The 24,307-nt window shown below is 38.8% G+C and overlaps 1 protein-coding gene across 1 annotated transcript in view; it reads left to right on the forward strand.

The window, feature by feature from the left end:
- The first annotated feature begins 12,103 nt into the window (after positions 1-12,103).
- ncalda (neurocalcin delta a) overlaps positions 12,104-24,307 on the forward strand; it is a 79,672-nt gene continuing 67,468 nt past the window's right edge. Inside the window, exons 1-2 of the mRNA XM_008291991.1 lie at positions 12,104-12,197; positions 16,045-16,171. The gene's annotated coding sequence lies outside the window, so the exon portion shown is untranslated. The remainder of the gene's footprint in view (positions 12,198-16,044; positions 16,172-24,307) is intronic.

A 24,307-nucleotide genomic window follows, 5' to 3' on the forward strand; every position in this document is an offset into this window, starting at 1 on the left:
CAGCCTAACAGTCTAAAGAAGAGCTGCCTCATATGTTAAGGTTAAAAGTATTCTCTACCCATCCATCCACCCCGACCTCCTCCTGGTGTGACTTTGTTGTTCTACAAACACATCAGCAGACTTCCTTCTTTGCTCCCTTCATAATTAATACGGCTATTGTGTGCTGCTTTGAAGCATCTGCTAACCTAAAACATGACTCTAAAGGTCACAGAACAATCAAAAAGAGTTGTTTCTTATGACAGTCTTATGTGTGAGTGGTTCTTCTAACTAAGTGAAGGTTATCCTACTTGCATGTCGTCAACATTGTGTCCTCTCTCTCCTATAGTTTGTGTTTTGTCCTCTCTCCTCTACCTCTATCATCTCTGTCTGCTGAGCTGCATGCATCTGATGAATCATTACTGACACCAACAAACTGTCCAGTGTTTATTGTCCTATTGTGTGTTTCTCACTGCCCGTCTCTTCTCTCTCCACTTTGCTCTCACCTCAACTGGTAGAGGCATGTAGCCACCCAGCCCCGGCCTGGTTCTTCCTGTTAACAGGAGATGTTCCTCCCAGCTGTCCCCGGGCGCGGTGGGAAATTGTAGGGTTTCCGTCTATAATACTATGAGTGCCCTAAGATTGCATATTTTGTTATTTGGGGCTCTATAAAAAACTGAACTGAATTGAAATTATTTTTAACATAATTGGAGCATTTGCTAAATCCTCCACCTCTGTACAGCAACCATAGCTTAGGAACTGTACAGAGGGAGGAGAGGCCTAGCAAACTTTAGAGTCCACAAGCTTTGGTGGACTTGCTGCCCTTGAATTATATGCTCTTGTTTATTTCACAATAATATTTTAATTGTCAAATTGCAGGTTACTGGGGTTACCAAATGTCATGTACCAGCTGATTGGATAATTAAGGATCATGTGGAGTTATATATCAATCATACTTATTGTAATTAATTTCCTACAGAAAAGGTGTTGTGGGGTAAAAATAAATAAATAATAAAAAAGCACGAGCGTCGCTAGCATGAGGTTATTTTACCCCCTTACTGATTTACCCTGTGGCAACATATTTGTCCACTTTAAAAGCTTGGCCCAGAATATTAAGACAGTTTGGGATAACATGCGCAGTTTCTTTCATGCTTTTTTATTGGATTACCCGAGACAACATTTGCCAAATGCACCTTTTGGTCCTCCTCTTGAAAGCTGTTAAAAGTAAAAACTATGTAAGGTAAACAATCAAATAGCCTCATGTTGGAAATACAATGAAACAACAGTCTGATCTGACATTTTCCTTTGTGCTGCTAATAATTCTCTGAATAAGTAATATGTAGTACAAGAAATTGCTTCTTTTTTATTTTGATTTCCTCTGATGAGATCTTTAACTGGTGAGGAAGTTGAGTTTTTTCAGGATATGCAGCTTTAGTCTCATTGTTTTAGCATGAAATTGTCGATGTAGCAATCAAGTGTGTATTTACAACCTCCGGGCATAAAATAGCCCGACCCACACTTGTTGTACTGTTGCCGCATTATCGGCTCCATGACAAGGAGTGTACCATGTGCATTCACTAACAACATGGTTTCTGTGCCCCGAGGTTTCTGCTTTTCACAAAACATATAATACTGTGTTTATGGCCAAAGCTCCTAATTTGGATTCCCTCAGCAGCCATGCACAGATAGGAAGTGAATCTGTGTAGCATACAATCTATAACAGTATGTTTTCTCCTCTCTGCATTACAGAAGCAGATGGCTGGGGACCAACACTCCAAAGTGGTGGAAACCAACTAATTGGTTTGAGGGAAATCGATACGGTGCTGGCAGCAAACCCCTCCTCTCGCCTCACAGTCCATCAGTCTCGCTCTGCAATTACCCCATTGATTGGCCAGTGCTAATTGCAGGTCTCATTATTGCAGGTTTCAGCCAGTCGCTTTTGCAGCAGCAGAATGCAGAGGTAAACAGTGAGGAGTACCTTGCACAACATATATAAAGTGAATGAGAGTGCATGCAGGTGCTCTGGGGGCTGAAGTCTATACTAGCACAGCTCACCCAGATCCTGATATTGAGATATTTTATTGAACACTATAGGAACGTTTCCTAAAGCTCAATACTGGAGGGAGGTCAGAGCTCAGATCAGATTTACAACAGCACTCTCACAGCTAGGAAAAAACAAAAACAAAAAAAACAGGTCGAAATAAAAATGTTATACTTTACTATTCAGCCTCTAAAATAGTCCCAAGCTGCCCCACAACCTTTGTAATAAAACAAAATCTGTTGTTCATGTTAAATTTAGACTTAGTTCCTGTAGACAGTGCTGTTGTCTGTCACATAATTAGACTACTGGCTGCAGTATTTATATCCAAACCTAAAGCGAGCAGCAAAGCAGACTGACAGAGAGACACTCTGCAGAACAATGGACTGAATCTGCACTAACATAGAAGATTCACATCTTCTTCTGGAGACCAACTTTTCTATTCATCTCTACAAAACAGTGCAATTTGATTAAATAGAACTGCAAGGCAGATCATCTATAGGAATTACTATACGGTAAATGGGCAGTTGTAATAATAAATAACTAGTACTTTGCTCTTCGTTCATTCATAAATCATCTCCTACTTTCCACATGGTTGTGATGAAGAAAAAGTGTCAGTAATCAACAACAGATGAGACTAGTCATAACCTAACAATTTATATCAGCTCCACTGTGAGTATACTCCCCCAAAATAGAAACTTCGTAGAAAAGTTAGTTTGTTTTAAATTCCTTATATTTGTCTCTTTAGATGAATTTTGTGATTTGTGTTGGTTTGCCATGTTTTCAATAAAATTCACCAAAAATGTTCTTTTTTTCGTCTCATGTATCACATTAAAGCTCAGCCTAATTAAAAACTAAATGAGAGATGCAGACGGATGTGGCAACTGCCCTTATTTATTATCTATAATTGCAGCACATGTGGTACAGATGTGATATAAAAAGATGATTCAGGTTAGCTAAACCATTTGCCCAGCCCCTGATGAGTATACAAGCTATTCAAAAGCTATTCTGAATGACACCAGACTTGTTTAAAAGCAGTCAGCTGTAACTTACTTGAATCATTCTTCACTATGGTCGCCAGTCTTGAAGGTGTCATTACAGGAATATAATACTTAGTGTAAGCATCAGTAGCACAAAGTACGAACACTAAATATGTGAAAGCAATACAGATGCAGCAAAATTTATGTGTTGAATTATTCACTGCACTATTTTTGTGGCCAAAAGAATTCATAACAATTACTGTGATTACTACAGGAATGACTACAGATTTTTTGAAAAAAGTTCTTTTTTTTTTAATTACACTGGAAATATGAGTTACGGGAGGTGGAGCGAGAGTCTGTAACGATAATTGTCAAAAAGCTGACTGTGGAGTGTAAAGCAGACCATTGCTGATAATTTATATTATCATATGTATATTATTAACATCATATCAATATTTCATTTTTAAAAACATTATCGTTATCATCAGTACGGGTATATCACAGCAGTCCTTATTGAATCGAACAGTTTAGCTCCAGAGTATCTTTCCTCATATATCCAAAGACAAGAATTTCACTGGCATCATATCAGAGAGCAACTGCAAAATAACACACTGCAGATTTAATTTGGACAATCAGCTTCCTTCATGGAGGCCTGTCAACTCTGGAACAGATTACCAACTGAGATCAAATTAATTACAGTTATAAAATCATTCAAAGTAAAAGGTAAAGGCTGTCTAAAAGTTGAAGAAAAAAAGGATGTAAAATCCTAATTTAGGGACAAGAGATAAAAATGAACATAAACTCAGCACCTCAGTTTCATGGTCAGTGTGGGAACAAAGTTAATTGATTTGCTCCTACCCAATAAAAAATTATAAAAATAAAATTAAAATAAAAAAAAACACAGAAAAGCACATTATTTCTGAAATACATTTCATTACTTTACAGATTGTTGGATGATTTAACATATAATCTTATTTTAAAACATTTAAATTTTTGAGCGTTGATGTTTGAAATCTCCTTTAAATTAGAGTGAACTAGAGCACAAAATGGCAAAAGATAAATGAGCCTAAATAAATGTACTTTGCATCAATGCTGTGAAGCTAATTGTTGCATTAGAACTGAAAAATTAAACCGAATGTCTCTTTCATCCAGAACGATTTCTGCATTCTATTATACGCCAACTAAACATTGATTTCAGGTAAAAGAAAATTGTGGTTTATTAATTACCTTTAAATGAGTTGTGAACTGAAGAAGGCCATGGTAAATCTCAGCTCAGTAAACACACACACATGAACTGCAATGCATCCATTCACACACTAAATTCAGTCACTTCAGTGTGATGCACATGCACACAGGTAAACAGAGACACACACAAACACAGCCTCGGCTCGTCCTGTTCTCTCCCATGGGTCTCTGTTAAAATTGACCTTCTCTGCCTTTCATCACAGGAAAATATTACCCTCAAAGAATAATAAGGCCGCCAGACACATTAATTAGAGAGCATCTATTTAGATAAACGTTGAATGTGAGGGAAGTTATTAATATGCAAGATGAAAATAATTACACACTATTTTTCTTAATATGTGGAAACAGCCCCCCTGCATTTCGCAAATATATTCTCCTGTTGCAATGTCTGTCTTTGTGTGGCTATTTGTTTTGCATAAAGAATACTTAGCGGCGAGGTCATGTGTGTCCACTGGATGTATATTTATATTTGATGTGTGTCGTTCTACCTATACTGATGCTGTCATGCAGTTACAGACATACAGAGCCTTCATCTTCCTCAAGTTAAGACAGTAACATGCTGCATTACTGTCTTTTTTTTTTGTCTCAGATGTACTTAAAATGAATGCATTAGACAGCGAGCGATCTTCTGTAAACAGGGTTCTGGGCTCCATCTGGTCCCAGTCAGAACAGTTTGGCAGCATCTCAATCAGAGCTGCTGATTGGTGCTGCTCTCATGCCTGATGCTGCTGCTGCTGTCCGGCCCTCAGCCTGAACACTGGGATCATTTCTGTTCACACCTTCCCCCCTCAGACTGAACAGATCAGCCCTCTCATTTGCCTTAGCTTTGCGTGTAAGGTAATTTGTGAATTAGAATCTTTGCAGGTGTTGATTTGGATTCTGTAGACGACGTGTGTCTCCTCTGCTCTTGTTTAACCTTTTGCAGCCTTTGAGTCCACTTAGAAAAACTGCATTTTGTGTATTATACCATACAACAACCTCTTAACCACATGTTTTATGGCATGTTTTCTACGTTGAAAACGAGAGGCCACTTTCTTTTCTTCTAAACAAACTCGAGCTCTGCTGCCAACAGGTACTTTTATTCCTTAATTTTTCCCTTCCAGCTGTCGATCGTGCAAAAAGTCTCAAGTGTATGATTTCCTGCTCAAAGGTTGCTATTGTTGCTTTAATGCATATTTTTAAACACCTCAGTCAGCTTCAGAGCAGCCATCAGTATTGTTTGTGTGTGTGTGTGCGCGCGAGGCAGGGGGTAGCATGATGGTTACCAAGGCGACAGAAAGATCTTTTCCCTGTTCTTTTACAGCAGGAAGCAGAAAGACTTCATCAACCCTGGATGACCCCCCAGAAACACAGGTGCAACATCCTCCCCATTTCTCTCTCTCTCCTCTCTCCCATCGCACAAAGATGTACAGCACGGACTCACAATGTCAGCAACACACTTTTGTAAAGGGATAGACACTTGGGCAGGTCATTAACTGGTCAATTAACAGGAAAAATCATTGGTAACTACTTGTATTTGTCAGGGTTCATTTGCTATTTTTTTGGCAATAGCTCTATAGGTCTAGTGTCTCACTTGTGAGGGTATTTCTTTGTGTTCTGTGAGCGTCTTGATTTTGAACTGCTGCTCTGACAAGATCTGATTATGTCTTCTTGGGATCTCTGATCTTGTGGCAGACATCTTTTGTTGCTTTGTAACATTTTATTCATTAATGGTGTCATTGTCACTGAAAAGTAACAAGGGAAGAAGACAAAAACGATGGAGGGGACAGATACAAGGAGAAAACCATAACCAACCCAAAACACGAAGCATAATAGTTTATTGATTGATAAAGAAAAATGATCAGCAGGTTAATCAATAATGAAATGACTTTTCAAACATACTGTATTGCCTTACAAAGGTGGACAACCACCAAAAGCCAAACAGTGACGAGGCTTTTATAAGTTGTAAAACTTTAATTCAATGAATTTTAGGACTGTTGTTCTCCAGAAAGAAAGACGCAGTAGTCAGATACGGTGAGTAGTTTATTTAACATGTGGACAACGTAAAACACTCGCAGATTAAGTACAAGTCACCACAAAATTATTCACAAAATGTAACTAATATGAGATAGATGCAGTTTACTCTCCCCATACCTGCATTACTCACCGTCTCTGTTGTAACATTTTCTTGCTTTTAATGACTTCTTTCTAACTGATTTAAATAATTCTGAGTATACCTGATGTGGACACGAGTCTTCCTAAATATTGATCTTCGTTCTGTGCTTGGTACGGACATAACATTCACATTTCAATCGTCCTGGACTTAAACAAACCTGATTACAGTACGGAGCAGCAAGTGTGGAAGTGCCTTAAAAGACATCTAAGCAAGACCAGTCAGTGTTTAGTGTGACTCTGTGAGCTACTTCTCTCCATTATGGCTAGATTTAGTTCTAATTAGTAAGATGTTAGTGCATTCAAGTGGATGGCTCAGGAGTGACTTAACTTGCTGAAGTGCAATGACTGTGGTTTCATGTTCTCTTTTAAACTGTATATTTCTTCAACATAATGTTTTAAAGACAAAAACAGACACTCGAAAGTCAGATTGTGGTCTTAACTCAGTCTTAGCAAACACAGAGTTGAGATATAGCTGGTGATCCTATGTACCTCAACATTAATGATTAGTGTAACACAATTGTTACTGTGGAATTACTTTTTCTGATGGGTTTGGTTTTCTTTTTTTTATTAGATATCAAGGAGGAGGGGTTCTGTATGTCTCCCTTTTTTGCTGTTAATATTTCTTTTCCTTTTCTGTTTGTCATTTGTATCCTTTATAGGCTGTTCATTGGCTTTAAGGTGTGAGTTTTGTTACATGCAAAGGATAATAATCCTGCAGATGCATTGGTCTTAACAGAAAGAAAGAAAGAAAGAAAGAAAGAAAGAAAGAAAGAAAGAAAGAAAGAAAGAAAGAAAGAAAGCAAGAAAGAAAGAAAGAAAGAAAGAAAGAAAGAAAGAAAGAAAGAAAGAAAGAAAGCACCATAAGGGTACTGAATGTGTGTAACTGTGGTGTAAAGGTGCACCTGACCTCCGTTCAGGATCTACACTCTAATACTGATGGACTATATACTCCATTGCTTTGACATTTTCATTAATGAAAAAAACAAAAGGACATAAATTCCTCAGGCTGGAATCTGTGCATGTCACTCACTCACAAACCTGATTACAGCACCTGATGGAATTATCATATTTACAATAAGACCTTTCCATTATGACGCTCAGCTATTGTGCTTCAGGTAGCTGCAGTGCCTGATGAAATACAACATGGGCAAGATGCTGCCAGTAAATGTCAGAGCAAATATGACAGATGGCAAGGAAAAATCTGAGATAGATACCTGACAAAATGAAAAATGAAATGAGAAAAAAAAAAAAGTAAAATGGCACAGTGATTGTGATCTGACGCCCCTGTTTTATATGCATATTAAACTGCAGTTGCTATCACATCCGTAGTGCTTTTTGGGGGGTTTACAACTGTTTAAAATCTGTATATTTTATTAGATCCTCAAAACTAATTACACGTGTTAATGAGAGATTCGTGGTCAAAAGGAAATTAAAGGTTAAAGTGTAATTCAGCGTGCTCTTGGTTATCTCTTAACCAGGAAGACTCAGGGAATGTTTAACATGCGGCACTCTGGTTTGGACCTTTTCTTGGCTCCGTGCCTCATGAGTGTAATTTGGATGAGTGCAGCTCGCTTGCCTTTGGGCTCATTAACAACAATATAAACAGTAATTACTGTGATCGCCTAATTAATTCATTTAAAAATGCTGCACGGCGTAAAAGGCATGAGCAAATCTTTTCTGGAGATAACAATTTTACGGAATCATTGTTGACACAATTACCAATTTCATGTTCCAAAATACACCCGAAATAATTAAAAACTTTAATTTTTTTGTCCCATTTCACACATTTACTCTTTTATTATTCAGATTGCTACAGCTTTTCTTTCTTTTTTTTTCCCCACTAAGCCTGCTTTCTGTGAGTTATCCTTCTCTGATCCCGTCTCTGTCTGTGTGGCGGCTCTGCAGTCCTGATAAATGTAATCCTCCCCTCTGGACACGTTCTTTTGTTTTTAGGCCATTTCTACGCTCCTCCTCTGATCACCAAGCCTTCCTTATTATAGAATCCTCTGCCTTCGTTCTATGGGTTTTGTTAGGGTAAATAATCATCATTTGGCCCTCAATTGTCTATTAATTCTATCTGCTTTATTGGCCAGTTAATTGTGATTAACAGTAATTAAGATTCGGCTGAACAAAAAGTGGATTTGTTGTGACTCTGGACAATAGTAAAGGATGAAATCTTCACTTTTTCTCCTCCTCACCACGCCCACACCCAGCTGAGATATGCTCCCAAAACAACATTTCAATTAAGTCGAACAATGAGCAGCTGATATTGTCCATGATAACTAGTTATGGTTCCTAAATGCTTGATAGGATCGGCTCACAGAGGAAATTCTTACAGGAAAATCTTTCATTCGATCATCCAATTCATGCAGAGCTTTAATGGGGCAACCTTAGTGCATAAGATGGGAACCACAATGTGAGAAGCATGTGACAGAGTGCTTTATGTTACAGGCACAGTCCTCTGACCCTTCAAAACCCCAATTAATACTCCTGCAGAATTTATTACCACGCCTGGCATCACTTCTTGTTGATTACCTCTCTACTCATTAAAGTGAGAGCAGATTTATGGACAGATCTGACTGATGCATGAGTACGGGTGGGAGGGATACTACGTCACAATGGTGATAAATCTGTACAGGATGTTTAAAAAAGTGTCAGAGATTAATGGTCGACATCGTTTTTTTCGATCGACACAGAAGCAGGGGTTGTGTGGGGTGACCTGCTTTAATAGAAAGAAGACTGGAAACATTTTAGCTATCCAAATTTAAAAGAAGCGTTTTTCTGTCTTGATGCTAAATACACAAATGGGAAATACGTGTTGCTAAGCTGAACTAGAGCAAATAATAACCATGTTTATCAGCAATTACTTTGCAGTTCATTTTTCTAATTAATGATCTGACTATATAACAGTAAACAGTGAAAAAGGGAATCAGTCCTATACTACACAAAACTGTACTGTGTTGTACAGTTTGTATCAGATTATTCAATGTTATTTGTTATTTGAGTTATGAAAATGTCTCGTGAAATTATTTTGAAACAACAAACTGTGTTGAGTTTTTCCTCTACAATTGTATTTTATTTTTGGGGGTTTTGGTTGTTTGTTTTTTATTATTTGTCAAAACCATCTGAAATTGTCAAGACAACAGAGGAGGGGACTTGAAATCCTGAGCTCAAGGTGATGAAATATTAAGTTATCGAGCAAATTTCATTGAGTTACATCAGCTTGAATTTAGTTTTAATTCAACTCATTTAAAATTTGAGTTTAAATAGCACACAGTGTTAAGTTGATGCAGTCACCAACATAACTGTGTCAACTCAAACCTTAAAAAAGATTTTTCACCTTAAATTATTTATTCAAATCAGTAAATCATTTTTTTCTTGCAACCATGTATTTAAATAAGTAGGGGGAATAGATCACTTGAATTCCTTTTTAAAACGTAAATGATTCCTTCAAATGTCTGGCCAGCAGTCCATTATCCAGAACCCAAAAATACTGTGTTTACGGTAATGTATGGCAAAGAAAAGCATCAAGTTATCAAATTTGAGGAGCTAGAAACTGCATATATTTTACTTTTTTGCTTAAGAAAATAGTAAAACTGTTGCATGTCAGTTTTCTGTCAATCAACCAGCTCTAACTGACGGTATAGTCACTGTCTGCAAACAAGAACTGTTACCTAAAGATGCCTTCTGTCTAGGATCAGTACGATCCAACAAAATGACTTGAATGAAGGGGTTCTACTTTGATGCTTCAGTTTATATAAGACAAAAACGAGAGGCAGAACAGCAGAATATAGAACACAGCACTTGATCGCCACCTGGTGGTTCTGAAAGTCAAGAAAGAGTTTGGTTTGTGTAAAACTTCTAGCAGTCAGATAGAAGAGGTTGAATAAAATAATGAGACACTAACCCCAGTGCACATTAAACATGGAGAAAAACTACAACCTATATGGTTGTTTTATTTGTGGATGTTTTGTGAATCTTTGCAATCATTTAACAAGTGAATAAAAGCTCTCAGGTGCAAAGTGAATTGATTTTGATTGGCAGATATTCTTTATTTATTTATGTATTTATTTATTTATAATAAAAAAAGACTTGCAGACCACTTTTGGTATCTGTAAGGACCGTGCTTTCGAAATGAAGATCTGCTTAGATTAGATTAGATTCAACTTTATTGTCATTGCACAAAGTGCAACTAGTAAATACAGATTAGCTTCAAAGTGCAAAAGAAGCAGTAAAAAGTGCAGTGCAGGGTAAAATATCTAAGTAGAATTGATGTAAGGGTATGAATGTTTTGAATGTGTGAAGATACAGACACTGTGGGCAGTATTAACAGTATAAACAGTGGATGCAAAATATATGACTAACCAAGGTGTATAAGTTTTATATATATATAAAAAACCTTGGTATAACATAGTATGATAAAGTATTAACAGAATGCACACTGTGATTAGAGTGGTATGAACACACCAAGTATAGAAATAGGATGAGCAATGGTAATATAAGTGTGTTCAATAAATATGAATATAAAGACAGATGCATGTAAATATACAGTAGGGATAAAATACAGTATGATGTGCAAAATACACACAATATGTACACATTGTGAACAGTGTGGTGTGTCATCTGTGTGGCTTGACCATGTATGTATTTTATATGTAAATTACATATTAATGCAAAGTGATGATGCAGTACAGAGGTAAAGTAGTACATAAGTTTGTAGTGCTTGTGATGAATCCTTAGTTTAGACATTACCTTTTTTCAAAAAAAAAAAAAAACCTTTCTTTAAATGTCCAAATACCTAAAAATCCTAATTCTCCAGCTTCCTCACACAAGTCTAAAAAAACCATGTTGACATTAATTGGTGATTCTAAATTGTCCGTAGGTGTGAATGTGAGTGTGCTTGGTTGTCTGTCTCTAAGTGTAGCCCTGGCGACCTGTCCAGGGTGTCCCCTGCCTTCGCCCTCGGTCAGCTGGGATAGGCTCCAGCCCCCCGCGACCCTAGTGAGGATTAAGTGGTGTATAGATAATAGATGGATGGATGGATAAAAATCCTAATCAGAAAATAGTATTAGGGAATAGTCAGGTGGCTACACACATGCTGACAATGTTAAATCAAAGAAAGAAAAATCAAGTTTGCCACATTCAAGAGTCACAGACAACCCCCCCACCCCCCAAAAAAACAACAGACCCTCATCAATACCCAACTAAACGAATAAAAAGTTCCATTATTAAGTGTCAAGATGTTAGACATTTAGGCATTAGACGTTTTCAGCCTGTTTTGTCAAAAGTTAGAAAGTGGTATAGAAAAGTTAAATCCAAATCAGATTTGATCACATTCCCTGTCTTCTCTATTTGTCCACTAGGTGGAGTCAGAGTCCCATAAAAGAAATCAGACCGCAATGTCGTTGAAGGCGGCAAAAGAAGAGAAAGACGACAGAGGTCCCACTCTGCTCGTTTGCTGGATACCGCAAATGTACACACGTACTGCTCTCACATACTGCAGAAATCTTAATCTTTTATTTTTTTTTGGAACACCATTGTGCCATCTTTCATCAAAATGTCTAATAACAAAGTGGATCCCTTCTTGTGAAGCTCATGAGCTATGGCAGGAAGAATTTTACAGGATTAAAGACGAGTGTGTTTCCCTGTCATGCAGCGCATCTTCCTCGTCCTATCTTTGCTCCCACTCCGTCCGCTCTGACACTTGTTGGGCTACATGTGTTCCTGTGTGTTGGTCTGCTGTGTACCGACTCACCGGTAGATGAAGAAGCCAGTTTTGGGGAAGTTTTCTCTTTAACGAAGCGGTAAGTCACCCGTTGAGGCTGCATGTTTACTGCTCTTAGCTATGTGCTGCACTTGTAGCTGTTATTGGCGTCTTTGCTCGCGTTCAGGCTCAGTACAGAAGTGAGTCAGGCTGAGGTAAACTCATGTCCAGCAGAATGAAGTGACTGAGGCTTCTTGCTTTCATTATCCAGGTTGAAAATGAAAGCAGTCTGATCAATAAAAAAAATACCTGAACACACTCTGGCGTTCAAAAGAGGACTAGCTACGTCTCTGCTTGTGTTTTAGAGCAGCAGGTCGGGTCAACGTACACCGTGTGAGCAATTCAGAAGACATAGCATTGTGCTAAGCTAATGGAGCTTCTGGGGGCAGAATCCGTCTTATTCTTTCCTCCGGCTGGATGCTGATGTTGTGTAGGCTTTTGTCCCACTGTTGTTACCTTCGTTTATCGTATCACACTCAACATGTGTGTTCGCCCTCATTGCTGTGTATCAAATGCTGTACAGATGTCCTGAGGTCTTGCTGAAGGCGGATACAAACTACAACTACTGAGTTTTTCCTGAGCTGTTGAGAGAAAGTTCAAAACGATCCAGGTTGAACTGAGTGTGTGGGAAGTTTTAAACGGGTGTTAAAATGTAAACCAGCAACAGTGTTGTTTTTAGGAATCCAAGAGCACACAGAGCTCTGTTTGTGAAGATGCAGTGTTGTGTTGTTGCATGAGGTTTGGCACTAAATCACTGTTCTGTACTGGAGAAATGCAAGTTATACAATCTAAAGGAAAGTGATCATCCTGGAGTCATTCTCCCTTCAACTGTTACGACTATGAACATCATTTGAGCTTAACCCCATGTAAAGTGCATTACAGAGATTTCTCACTTATGTCCATAATCCTTCAGTCCTAATACCTCACAGTAAACAGAGTAAACACAACTAAGCTGTTCACTCACTGCTTATATGAATTGCACTGGCATAAACTTTCATTCACAGTATTTCTTCTCTAGACTGAATTAAATGGCTTGAGGTACAATAGAGCAGAAAATATTTGGCATTTGTGTTTGAAAATTTGAAAAATTCTTGTAGAATAATATTATTGTAATCAGTCTTTCCACTCTATTTGATTTATACCAAAAACAAACTGACACATTAAATCTCTCCTTTATATTTTTATGATGTTCAGCATTATTAACTTAAAATATCGCCCGTACCGTAAGCCACTGTGTTGTTTACCGTTGTAAGGTTATGGTAATCATTTTCCCTCAACCGTCAAATTCATTGGTCCAGTGTGTCGCTGAATTTCTGCATCGGTATGAGTACATGTTTTATATGTTGTCATCGAGGTGTAAAACAGCTGGTCGCAGCTGTAGGGTGTTGTCGGTTGGTACAGATCAATAACAAGATAGCAGCAGTAGCACCCTCCCTCTTTAGATTTCTCACCTTATCTCCACAGTTTATTACATGTACCGAGAGGCAGATGAGCCGACATCTGGGGAAGGCTGCACATCACCAGGCTGTGTGGGGGGACCTGGAAGGCATCTTCAAATTGCTGCTGGGGCCGTTTTACCGTGAAAATTATAGTGGAATTTTTTTTAATTTTTTTTTTTCAGTGAAGCCAAGCTTGATGTAAACAACACTTCATGATTTCTTGTCTTTATAGTTTATTGTTAGGTAATTGATTTTTTAATTTTTTTTAAATCAGTGGGAGGAGGGTGCCTTTGTCCTGGTTGTTCTGTCGCCTCATCGTATGCTCAGAAAGTACTGTCCTCAAGTCAGAACTGGGAAGTTTGCACATGAACAAGAGCACAAGGTGATACTTTGACTTAATGCGTTCTTGGACACTTAACGCGTCATCTCTTGAATGTGGTGCGTCTGTGGTTCAGAAGGTACATGCAGACCATTTACTAATAAATTCCCACCTCCTTTTGTGTCCTTGGGGAAGACACTAAACCAAACTGTTTCTCAATGGTTAATCCAGGCCTTGTGCAGTACTGTGCCTGTTAAAAGTATTTACCCCCCTTGGAAGTTTTCCCCTTTTATTGCTTTTCAACATTGAATCGTTGTTAATTGAATTTTGCTTTTTAAAAAGAATTTACAAAAAAAGACTTGTGTCACAGTTAAAGCAGATTTCTAATTAAAAAAATAAATAAAATCTATGAAGATTATCAAAGATAACAGATACAGGACTCTTTCGAGGCTCTGTAATTGGAATAATTCTACTCTAAATCTAAATCTTAAGTCACTTTAAAGTCACCTCTTTATTCACAGACTTCAGCCAATTTGTGCTAGAAGTCACATTAATAATGAAATGGAGATCATCTGAGTGCAGTGAATGTGACTCGAGGGAATGTAGTATAAAGACATCTGTATGTGGGGGACCCAGTCATCAGTGAATCAGTGCTTATGGCTGTAACTAACCTATGAAGTCAAAAGAAAACTCCAAGCAAAAAGGAAAAGCATAAGTTTGGAAAGATACAAGAACATTTCCAAGAGACTGAATATCTCCTGAAGTACAGTTCAATCTATTATTAAGAAATGGAGCGAATATGGCGCATGCGTGAATCTGCCTAGAACAGGCTGTCCTTAAAAACTATGTGACTGTCCAAGAAAGACACGAGTGAGGAAAGACACCTGTGACTCCTCTGAAGGAGTTACAAGCTTCAGCAGCTGAGACGGGGGATACTGTGTATACAACAACTCTTGCTGAGGTTTTTCCCAAAGCTGTATGAGAGAGTGCACATCATAACAAACATCACTATACCCATGGTGAAGCATGGTGGTGGCAGCCTGATGACATGAGATACTTTTCAGCAGCATGCCCTGGTAAGCCTGTAAAGGTAGAGAGGAAAATGAATACCGCAAAGTACAGACAAATCCTGGAAGACAACTTGATGCAGTCTGCAAGAGAACTTGGGAGAAGATTTGTTTTCCAGTAAGACAATGACCCAAAGCATACAGCCACAGCTACACACAAATGGTTTAAAGACAAGGTGAATGCTCTGGAGTGCTGAGTCGGAGCCCAGACCTCGGTCCCATTTGTCTTGTGAAGTCGTGCCAGGACTTAAAAAGGGCTGTTCACTCACAATCCATGTGCAACCTGACAAAGCTTGTACAGTTTTGCAAAGAGGAAAGGGATAAAATCGCAGTATCCACGTGTGCAGGACTGATTGAGACCTATCCACACAGGCTCAATGCTTTAATTGCAAACAAAAGTGTATCTACTAAATACTAATTTGAAGGGAGCGCATACTTATGCAGTCACTAAATTCACTTTTTATATTTTTAATTAATTGACATTACTTTGTACAAATCTGTTTCACCTTGACAAGAAAGGGTCTTTTTTGGTAAATTCTTGTCAAATACGTGAAATATAGGCCATGATTCAATGTTGAAAAGCCGTAGAAGGGGAAAACCTTTATACATTATGAAGACACTGCAGCCTGATGGTGTGTGTGAATGAGTAAATTGTAAAACTCTTTGAATATGACAGTGGAAGTAGTGAGTCAGTGAGTGTCTGAGGAGCGTTAATAGAGTGGGTAAACTGAGGCTATGATAAGAGCTGTACGTACAGTAACATTATCAAGGAGTACTTTTTTTTTCCTGACCCCATGTGTGAACTTCAAAGTCAAACCAGAATCTTACATTTCTGAGAGTCAGTGACCATGAACCACACAGGCCACCCACTGACCTAGTCATTAGCCCAGATGCACACTAATTAACCCATAACAGACATTTATTTAGAGACATCTATGGATACAAGCAACATATGCACACATCAAACACAGTAAGTGCAAATACACTTTTACTGTTTTACGGATTTATTTTTCACAAATGCAACAGCAAATCAAAATTAGTTTTCTGTACTCTTTTTCTCAGGTGTTGATATCTTCCAAAGGAAAGCACTGGTGGATAAGTAAGGACACCATAAACACACCACCAGAAGGAGAGACCCAGCAGTCTGAGAGCACTCACCTGGGCTGCAGGTGTCCTCACTTTCCATCTGGTGAGTAACAGAATTAGCTACATACATACATACATACATACATACATACATACATACATACATACATACATACATACATACATACATACATACAACTAGGTATGCTAGCTAGCTGAATATCAATTACATTTCTCCAGAATCACAGACTCCACCTTTATACAATGCTGTAGGTATTTAGACATCAAACTAATTCACACACATTTCTGCTGCCCATTTATTTTATTAAGGGCCAGGGTGATTAACTTGTGTAGATTGACCAAGCAGTTGATCAAGCTTATTTGTCACACATTGCTGTCTGTCAGCACGCCTTTATTTTGAAACACTGAATCTCTGGGTGTGGCTCTGCTGTATTAAATACATTTTTAAAAATGCATCGAAGATAAAACCTGAGAGCATGTTGTGATCCAAATATTGCATGACATGCTACTAAAATGCCCAACCATCAACAAATAGACATCACTGTCGTGGTTTGAGAGTAGTATTGTGTTTTACATTATCTTCTTCCGGTATTTCACGGAACACACTCGGATATGGAGCCATTTTTACTCATGACAGTAAATCTCAGGGTAACCAGTGTTACATCACAGTGTTACCGGGCATGACACTTATTGACACTAATTGCTGGCGTGGTGCTATCTCGGGGCACAAGTCTCCCCATTTGCACTGTCTGCTATTGATTGATCCAAAGGCTGTTCAGTTGGGATTTTCAGAGTCAGCACCCCAGACCAACAGATCAACTCCAAGGCCAGGGAGCATTGTAGGTTGCCTGTCTCTGGGCCAGCCTTTTTGTGTCTACAAGATGTGCTTTTTCTGGCTGTTCCTTCATTATGTAGCCTCATTCATGGTTGCTTTTCATAGAGTTTACTCTTTAACCCTCAGAACCCCAAGTAGTTTCTAGGCATGTTTCACTATTGTCACATTTTTACTCACAAAGCTCACTTTTCACTGCAATATAAAGTCATGCACCACTATGCAGCACAAACTTTTACTAGGAGTAGAGAGAACTCAAAAATGTCTTTTGTGCAATACTAGACAAGGCTCCAGACTAACTTTTCCACTGGTAGCACTGGTGCACCAAGCTTCTTGTTTGGTCGCATGCTGGCTGCAGTAGACTCTGCCAGCTGGCTGCAGTGCAGCTCCTCTGTCAGGTGTGCGACCAAAAACTTGTTGGAAAACAGTGAAAAGAGCATTCTACAGATTTACCCAAGTTGAAACTGATTAATTCTTATCAACATGCACTATTTTCTATGAGCGGAGCGTATTTTAAATATCAATACCATAGTCAGTAATGTTTATTTAGACAGAATTGTGGTCACTGTTCAAATTTGGACCATCAGACCACCAGACTGAATGTGGGGGCTACTTTTTCTTCTGAACTGACTCTGTCTCCCTGCACCTGACCACCTCCTGTCACCAGGTGTGTCGTACCTCCACCTCTCCTCCAGCCTCCTTCTCTCCTTCTCTACTCCTTACTTCTTACCATAATCGTCTGTAGATTGTTTTCTTATTGGAACAAGGTAAAAGTGAAATTGACTGTTTTACCTGTCAGGCAGGGAGAGAGACTGAGTCATTGTGGACGAAATAATACCATTTTCGATGACAATAACTTGTGCCGACAGAAGGCCACCAGGTCAGCCTAATGATCGGCGTTCATTCGCACAATTTGACCGTGTGAAATTTCAACTCGCACTATTTTGTTCGCAGTCTGGAGCCTTTCCAAGCATTAGAACAAAGTCATAATGCTAAAAATATTGAAAAGAGGAGAAAAATAATAAAATTGAATTTCTCTGATTATTAATTTCACAAACAAAGAAAAATGTTGTATATGTTGATTTTTTTTCAAAGTACCCCCAGGTGTTGACAATACTGGACAAAATGATCACTTAAGTAACTGTAATGTATTTCACTGCTGACATTTTTAATTAGTTTCTGTTCTTGTCTCCTATCTGCACAGACTGCAGTTCAGCCTAGATTAGCCAAAAAGCCCCACAACAATTTAGTTTTTTACAGAATCTGACATGTTTTTTTTTGGTGTACTTTTTAAAATGAAACATTAAATTTCACAATTTTAAAGGTAGGATCATAGGAAAGTTGAAAATCTGACAATTATGTTTTTACCGTGTTTGGTACTGATAAATGGTGTGATTTTGATTTTTTTGATTTTTTTTATAAAGATAACATGCCTTTCAAACCTAGGCTGCAAGCTGGCTCGGTGGTTAGCATCGTTGCCTCGCAGCTAGAAGGTTGCCGGTTCGCGTCCCGGTGAGGACACCCGGGATCTTTCTGTGTGGAGTTTGCATGTTCTCCCTGTGCAGCGTGGGTTCTCTCTGGGTTCTCCAGCTTCCTCCCACAGTCCAAAAACATGTTGAGGTTAATTAGTGATTCTAAATTGTCCGTAGGTGTGAGTGTGAGTGTGCTTGGTTGTTTGTCTCTATGTGTAGCCCTGTGATAGACTGGCGACCTGTCCAGGGTGTCCCCTGCCTTCGCCCTAAGTCAGCTGGGATAGACTCCAGCCCCCCCGCGACCCTAGTGAGGCTTAAGCGGTGTATAGATAATGGATGGATGGATGCCTTTCTAACCTGATGTGTTTTAAAGTGGTGTGTTTTGGGGTCCAGAGCATTAATGTACACATGCTTTGAGTGCCCCTCTTCCACAGTGTGGGGCAGGTGCACCCTACCAGTCTTTCTTTTAAGTTAACCTTTGACACTTTTTATAAAGCTTTAGTGTCAAGCAGTGACTGTGTAAAATACATTATGTACTGCCCCTGTCAATTTGCTCATATAGTGGGCTTAAAGGTACTTACTCCAAACATATTGATAAAAGTATACTTCGTTAATATGCAATGCAGTCAGCTGTGCATGTTGGAAGTTTGTCAAGTCGATGGAGAAACAGAAAGTCAAGTCGATGTTCTTGCGGCTGACTTGGAAAGGGCAGCACTAGTTGATCCATAAGGACAGACCTGGTCGATCCATAGGAGTTTTTAAATCACTCTTAGTAAGGCCACTCATCTTGAGTCAGTGTCCCTTGGGAGACCACCAGCAGCAATTTATTTTATATTACAGCTCACAGGTTCATAGGGTCACCAAAACCCATCCACCACAATAAAGTGATGCTCTCAGTTTAACTTCAATATTCCTTCCACATCATGACCTTTGGCTTGTGACTGAAAGAATGAGATTGTGATTACAAGAAACTGAGGAGCTCAGACATCTGCAGGGACCCCATAGACAAACTACTGCTCCTTTATATTAGAAGGAGCCAGCTAATATGTCTTAAGGGTTTGATCAGGATGTCCTCAACAGGCATTTCAGGAAACTCTTTGGCAGACTGAGAACAAAGAGGTCATAATCCCAACCGCTGCATTCAGGATCAGAAAACGTTTACCAATGCATAATATATATTACAGACAAATGGGACCCATCTGCACGATATCAGTTTCATTGCGCCTGATGATATTTGACAGCGATATGGAGCGTATTACGCTCTGTAATATTATATGTTACCTACATATAGAAAACAATTAAATGGACTGATCTCAGTAATAAACTCAAAATCAACATTTTATCATGTGTTAACGTAATTCAGGCTGTATCTCGGATATAGCCCAAGGCGCAATGCGACTGATTTTGTGCAGATGGGTCATAAAGGACAAATGATCCTGCAGTCATACTGAACAAAATTAATCAAAAACACCAATAGAGAGCAGGAGGAGAGCAGTAGACGTTCTCCCTGTAATGTTGTGATGGATGTGTAGGAATCCAGCCAGGACTGACAGCATGGCATTACTTGTGACTTGGTTGTTTGATTTTCTTTGGTTTGTTTTCCTTATCAAACATGAGCACAGTGTGGGAAACACTGTCTACATTTGTCCTTCAGTTTTCCCAGGATGGATAGCTAGGATTGTTGGCATTCCTCATTGAAACCAAGGACACAGCTTCACTGCATCTCACTGAGTCCCCTGTGTTCCCACAAGAATGTGAGCAAATGAAATTACAGGCAGATTTTTTTGATACTTGACATATCTGTCTTTATTTGCATATTCACTTTAAATATTGAGATAACAGAGGCTGGAAGGCTTTGAGGGGGCTACATATAAGACATGATAGATCTTAACCCAGGACTTGTGGCAGGAGCTAAAAGACAACAGCTGAAACTATGTTTCTGTGAGGTCCTATTAAGATGAAAAACAATCTGCTGAAATTCTAAACGTCAAGGCGTGTCCTTAGTTAAACACCCTTGAAGCACCACTGTACAGACCCAGCATCACACCCACCCTCAAGTGTGTACCAGTTCTCTTCTTGCCTCTGCTTTGCTCGACACGACTGTGACTGGGTGGCAAACAAGATCATCAACTGTCAGCTTCATGTTTCCCACAGCCGCAGTGATGACAGCTTGTACAAGTGGACATGATGGGCTGCCCACTGCCTTCAGGAGAAGAGCTGGCACACTACATCCCATCAGTCCATCCATTCATGGTTAGATCATTTGGGAATCTAGTGTTAGCTGAGTGTCTCGCAATTCATGCCAGATAGTTTAATATTATTTTGAAAATGTCATTAACTCCTTTCCACCTGTCCTCCATATTTGACTGTCTGGCTGGATTGACTCAGAGATTGCATTGAGCAGCAAATCTCCTCTCTTACAAAAACCTATGATTGATATTACTGACACTACATCCATGCCAGGCTTTTCTACATTTGTCTTAAACTACAGCATCAGCATTAGTGCACTACAGTTCTTATGTTGTCTCAGTTTATCTTTGTTGTTATTATGCTCAATCATTCATTCAGCTTGTGTTATCATAGCCTTAATGTAAATGCATTTCTCTATTCCTCTGTCATAAAACCAAGTGAAGAACATACAAACCTCAAAGTAGTAAATTTCCACTTTGATCCTTTGTTGTTAGCAATTGCGACCTTTTCACAAGTGAAAATGTACTGGGCTACTGATGATTTGTCTTCGTGCCATTCATCAATTAGATCATTTTAAAGTACAACTGGAGTGTGGTAGTAGAATAGCGATTCTAAACAAATATCAGATGATGTGTTCTTTGCATCACACAATGATCAGTAATATGTCTTGTCAGTGGTCAGATGTAGGAGTCTAATAAAATTCCCTTAACTGCCCTGACCCTGGCCCTATGAAGAAGTATTGCAAGGCAAGTTTTGAACTTTTGATAACAGAAAATGTGCATTAATAATAGATTAAAAATCTAATTTCGAAACGATTGTATAGTTTCATAAGTAGCAAAAGCCAATTTTATGTTAATGGCACACTCCAGAAATTTTGCAAGTACTAGGCATTTCATATATGTCTTAATCTCTAATTATTCAATGAAACAACAGATGTATTTAATGGTTAATAACACAAACACCCTTGATGTAAACATACTTAAATAAATGCAAATGTAATAAAAATTCAATTTAATGTGTTGAATTATCAAAAGTGAAAGTTACTCAGTCTAGCATCTTTGGTAAAATGTCTGCTCCTCCTGAAGTTTCTAAACTATTAGTCAGCCTGAATTTATGCCATCTCGTCAAACCATGCAAGTAACACTTTTTCACATATTTTTTCAATTTCTCACAATGATAGATGTTGATGTCTTCAATAAGGTCACATTTACATCCAAAAGTTATTTGGCCAAGCCAAAAATATACCTCTGGTTTCATGTTATACAACGTGGTGACAGCAGTCATACAATGTGTTGAAGGATTACGTCGATTGAAAGGCACCCGTTCTGTGTCGTGTGTCATAATGAGCTTGCAGTCCACAGATGACTTAGTGCTGACACCTGGCCTTATGATTGGTCTCATGCCGTTCTCTGACCGGTGAGTCACCACAGCTATGCACTGCCAGCCTGTCTAATGTGTTAGATCATAAGAATGGACATGATGACAGATTTGAGGAAAGTGGTTGTAGTCTGTAGCATTTATTGAGTTGATGTACTTCCCTGCTGATGGCTTATAACATGTATTTACATTATTGTGTGTAGGAGTTGTAAAATGGTTTAATAAAGCCAATTTGCAATCTCTCAAGCACACTTATTATCATCTTAAATTTGTATACTGTTTTCAGACATTTTTAAAGGAGACCAGACACTGAGAGTAACTAAACTTTATGGTGTGACATAACTGTTTTCAGTTTGATCCTGTTGGCAGTGGCACTCAGAAGTAAGTGCTAATTTAATTGTTTGGACAGTGGAGTTATTTTTTAATAGCTCTACATTGGCTGGACTATAGAACTATGGCTGTGCTGTGAGTTTTCATCCACATGGTTTAGCTTTGCAAATGCTCCAGTTATATGTCTGGCTCTCATTACATTTAAACATTTTTATTTTTCTACATTGTGTGTATTGAACAGAGAAGATTCAGTACAAATGACTTGACCTGTGGTCCATCGACAAGTGGATGCTTCAGTTGCGCTGTGTGCATACTCACAACATCGATTATGCACAGGATTTTGGGCCACAGCACCACAATCATCAGCCCACACTTTTTCAAACAATAATTCAAATGACGAGTCATCACTTTAACATAGCTAAGGCGATTCAGCGTCCAGTGCAGATGATGCCTGACATGCTTATATAATGGGACCTCTAAAAACCAAAATAAGATGAGGTATTGTTTTGGATTTACGTAGGCACAGTCTCTTCACTTTTGGATTGCGTCTTGTACTTTGAGAATTTGCTCTCGATCTACACTCATCCTTTGCTGTATTCTTCTGTTGGAATGCATAGAAAACCCCATCCCTTTGTGGCTCTCATTCATATGTCAGCTGTACACACCAGCTGGCTGTTATAACTCACCCTGTGCGTGTGTGTGTGTGCGCGTGTGTGTGTGAGAATGTCAGATAGAAATTCAGAGACCAGTGTCTAACAATCTGGTGATGGGCTTCAGGGCCTGATGCTAAATAGAGCTGTATTTTAGTTCCTTCACACACAATCAGAAAAGGATTTCAGTTGAGTCTGTTGAGCTCCCTGGTTATAACTGGATAGCGACAGTTTTCGTTACTGATTAGGCTGTAGCCTATTGTCTCAAATATTCAATTAATAACTTTGTCTATAAAATATCAGAAAACTGTAAAAACAGCCCTACTCTAATTACCTAAGATGAGTTATTCAAGGAAATTTGACCAGCAGTCCAAATGCCAATATTTTTCACTTTTACATCAGGTATGATAGAGAAAACGCATCAAATCGTCACATTAACATTTTTTATTGAGTACCACTGACTCTAAAAATGACTCAGTGTGTGCTGCTCTCTACAAACAGCCAAAAATCAGATATTGCAGGCATAATGTGACCTTACAGCAAAAAACGAAGACTTGAAGCTGGATTGATGTACAACACACATGTTGGCTTGCTTTGTGAAAATTGTGTTTAAACAAATAAACAAAAACAAGACATCTGGGTTCAGTTGCATCTTGCAACACGCACGCTGCCACTTCATTTGCGACATTCACTTTTGTGAAATGGGCCCCAGTATCCCAAAGATACATCATGCACATGCTAAGAGCAAAGCAAAGGATCGCATTCCTAGAGCAGGCATACTGGAGCTATTGGTAGACAACTCTGTCAACATCACCCAGGTGATCAAAGCCAGTGTGGAACATCTACCCCAGAGGGGAACATGATCTAACCTTAACCCTAACCATGGAGCATCCGTGTATGAACTGAACTTAATGGGCAGCAGCTGTGGCATTTCACAGTGAGCTCTCTTTTCCTGTATGTCATGTCCTCTCCGTATGTGACTTCCAACTTATATGCAGCTGGGTTTCACTTGAAAAGGTAAATGTTTAGCCAAGAACTGGCTTTCATTATGAGTGTTGTCTGCTGTTTGTGTCCACATCGGGGCTATGATAAAATTAGATGAGCTTCAGTTCCCTGTCCAGATGATTATAAGACTCTTGTCTTATCCACAACACATGAAACGATCCGCCTCTCTGAAATTCACTTTGATATTTTTCTCAATAATAAATGTCATTGGCAGATTAAAGTAAACCGCAGCAGTGCTATTGTCGTATGTGTACAACAGCTGCTGAATTTCACTCTGAGTCCTATTTGGTCTCCATGCCATATATAGACAGGGAGAGACTAAGGAGAAATAGAATCCACACAACATACGTAGCCGTGATTAA

This window comes from Stegastes partitus, unplaced genomic scaffold (assembly GCF_000690725.1).
Source record: "Stegastes partitus isolate 25-593 unplaced genomic scaffold, Stegastes_partitus-1.0.2 Scaffold18, whole genome shotgun sequence".
Taxonomy (NCBI): Eukaryota; Metazoa; Chordata; class Actinopteri; family Pomacentridae; genus Stegastes; species Stegastes partitus.